This window comes from Sminthopsis crassicaudata, chromosome 1, assembly GCF_048593235.1.
Source record: "Sminthopsis crassicaudata isolate SCR6 chromosome 1, ASM4859323v1, whole genome shotgun sequence".
Taxonomy (NCBI): Eukaryota; Metazoa; Chordata; class Mammalia; order Dasyuromorphia; family Dasyuridae; genus Sminthopsis; species Sminthopsis crassicaudata.
In genome coordinates, this window is record NC_133617.1 from 310,108,411 (window position 1) to 310,111,899 (window position 3,489).

The 3,489-nt window shown below is 39.6% G+C and overlaps 1 pseudogene; it reads right to left on the bottom strand.

Annotated features, from left to right (window-relative positions):
- Positions 1 to 886: 886 nt before the first annotated feature.
- Positions 887 to 2,836, bottom strand: LOC141549486 (actin, cytoplasmic 1 pseudogene; annotated as a pseudogene).
- Between the last annotated feature and the right edge of the window lie 653 nt (positions 2,837 to 3,489).

The window sequence follows — 3,489 nt, forward strand, 5'->3', positions numbered from 1 at the left end:
GACCTTAGTGTATTTTAAACACCACCACTATGACTCTAGCTCAGCACCAGATAAGTTGCCAGGGTCTATGGCCTCTAACTGTTCTAATCATTCCTCATTCTCCCCAGCACAGTATCTGATATAAGAGTCCCCCAAGGACCTCAGGGAAACATCAGGGCTACCCCAAGTAAATAGACAGCACTTGTAGCTAGTCATACAAAAAGCCAGAATCAGTGTCTTTCCAACTTAGGAGGAGAACTTAAAATTAAAAGAAAGGGATAAGAAAAACAATTAGCAACAAAAAATCATAAAAAAAATTGTTATGATAACAGGGAAGATCAAGACATAAACTCAAAAAAGTTTACCTATGAACAAAACTTCAAAGAAAAATGGGAATTCAACTCAAGTCCAGAAAGAACTCATGGAAGAGCTCAAAAAGGATCTTAAAAATCATTTAGGAAAAAGAAATGAGTATTGCAATAAATTTTTGAAAAGAGCAAGAATCAATACCTTGGGGGAAAAAACTGCTTGAAACTAGAAGTGGCCAAATGGAAAAGGAGATTAAAAAATCCACTCAATCAGATAACTCAATAAAAAGCATAACTGACAAAATTATAGTGAAAAAGAACTTACAAATGTTAACTACGGAAAACAACTGCTTAGAAGTTAGAACTGGACAAGTGAAAATTGATGACTCTATGAAAACTCAAACATTGGAAAATAAACTGATTAAGAAAATATATTTAATCCACAAAGGGCTATAAAACAATGTATATCATTTGAACCAGCAGTGACACTATTGGAATTCTATGCCAATAAAATCATAAAGTAGGTAAAAGAGCCCAGATGTTCAAAAATGTTTGTAGAATCAGTTTTTTTTTTTTTTTTTTTTTTCTTTAACGTGTGCACTTTTATTTGAACTGGTCTTAAGTCAGTGTACAGGTAAAGCTCCTCCCCTCCCCCAAGTACTGGCACCAATCTCAAAACTCAGCGGGAGACTGTAAAGTCTGCATTCACATCTATGTTGGGGGCAGGGAGGGAATTTAGGGGGCCATTTTTTTATGGCTCTGACAATTAAAAAAAAAAAAGGAACAAGTATTAAGGCGGAAGATACAAAAAGTTTTTTTTTTTGTTTTGTTTTAAAGGATTACATAATTTACATGTAAAGCAATACTAGTACCTTCCCTCCTCCCCCCCCCCCTCCCCGCCTGGATTTGTTAAGTAGCTCCTTTGCTCTGTGTGTAAGAGCAGGACAGCCTTCATAGAGGCAAGTAACTCTGTAACAATGCATTATACAATATTTGGAATGACTTAAAAAAAAAAAAAAAAAAAAAAAAAAAAACAAACATGTACAATCAGAGTCCTGAAGACGCACTGTAGAACTTTGGGGATGTTTGCCTCCAACATACTTATACTGCTCATCACCTTCACCGTTCCAGTTTTTAAATCCTGAGTCAAGCGCCAAAAAAAACAAAACAAAACAAAACAAAAACAAAAACAAAAAAACAAATAAAGCCATGCCAATCTCATCTCTTTTGGGCAATTATGTCACACCCTTTGAAAAAAACCAACCAAAAAAAAAAAAAAACAAAAACAAAAAAAAAAAACAAACAGTCCATTTAGAAGCATTTGCGGTGGACAATGGAGGGCCCAGATTCATCATACTCCTGCTTGCTGATCCACATCTGCTGGAAGGTGGAAAGAGAGGCCAGGATGGAGCCTCCAATCCAGACAGAGTATTTGCGCTCAGGTGGGGCAATGATCTTGATTTTCATTGTGCTGGGGGCGAGGGCTGTAATCTCCTTCTGCATCCTGTCAGCAATGCCTGGGTACATGGTGGTACCACCAGACAATACGGTATTAGCATACAGATCCTTACAGATGTCAACATCACACTTCATGATGGAGTTGAAGGTAGTTTCATGGATTCCACAGGATTCCATACCTAAGAAAGATGGTTGGAAGAGAGCTTCTGGGCATCGGAATCTCTCGTTGCCAATGGTGATAACCTGACCATCAGGAAGCTCATAGCTCTTTTCCAGAGAGGAGCTAGATGCAGCAGTGGCCATCTCCTGTTCAAAGTCTAGGGCGACATAGCACAGCTTTTCCTTGATGTCACGTACAATTTCCCTCTCAGCTGTGGTAGTGAAGCTGTACCCTCTCTCGGTCAGGATCTTCATGAGGTAGTCCGTCAGATCACGGCCAGCCAGATCCAGACGGAGGATGGCATGGGGAAGGGCATAACCTTCATAGATGGGCACAGTGTGGGTCACACCATCACCGGAGTCCATCACAATACCAGTAGTACGACCAGAGGCATACAGGGACAGCACAGCCTGGATGGCAATGTACATGGCTGGGGTGTTGAAGGTCTCAAACATAATCTGAGTCATCTTTTCTCTGTTGGCTTTGGGGTTCAGGGGAGCTTCTGTGAGCAGCACAGGGTGCTCCTCAGGGGCCACACGGAGCTCATTGTAGAAAGTGTGATGCCAGATCTTCTCCATGTCATCCCAGTTGGTGACAATACCATGTTCAATGGGATACTTCAGGGTCAGGATACCTCTCTTGCTCTGGGCCTCATCCCCCACGTAGCTATCTTTCTGGCCCATGCCCACCATCACACCCTGATGTCTGGGGCGCCCAACAATGGAAGGGAACACAGCCCGAGGGGCATCATCTCCTGCAAAGCCAGCTTTGCACATTCCAGAGCCATTGTCAACAACGAGAGCAGCAATATCATCATCCATGGCGAACTTTGAAGTGGCAAGTTTAAACCCTTAAGAGAGAGAGGAGGTGGTGCCGCACCTGGAGGCAGGGGGGAGGCAAGTGCACGCTGGGTGGAAGAGCTCACAGCTACTCCTGTAGAATCAGTTTTTTGATAACAAAGAATTGCAAAATGAGTAGATATCCATAAATTGGAGAATGAGTTAATTAGTTATGGTATATGAAAATAATGGAATGTTATTGTTCTTTAAAATGAAGAACAAGCTGGTTTTAGAAAGGCCTGGAACGATTTACCTGAACTGATGCTGAGCAAAACAAGCACAACCAGGAATACATTGTATACAATAACAAGATTTTGCAATGATCAACTATTACATATTTGGTTCTTCTCAGTGGTTCAGTGATCCAAGGCAATCACAATAAACTTTGGATATAAAAATACCATCTATATGCAGAAAAAGAATTGTAGAGTTTGAATGTAATCAATATTTGAATCAATATTTCTCTTTCCATTTGGCAAATTGCACTTTTAAATGAATTGCTCCATTTGTTTTTGTTTTTTAATTTCATAAATTCTGTTTTTCAATGAATTGGTTTCCTTTCCCATTTTGAAACATCTTTTTTATAAGTAATCATGTCTTTTCCATTTCTCTAAATCTATTTTAAGGAGTTTTCATCAAATAATTTCTGTTTTCTTTTCCAAATTTTCTTGCAAGGTTCTCACTTCCTTTGCTCATTTTTCTTCTAACTCTCTGTTAGTTGCTTTTTAAAAATTCTTCCAAGAGT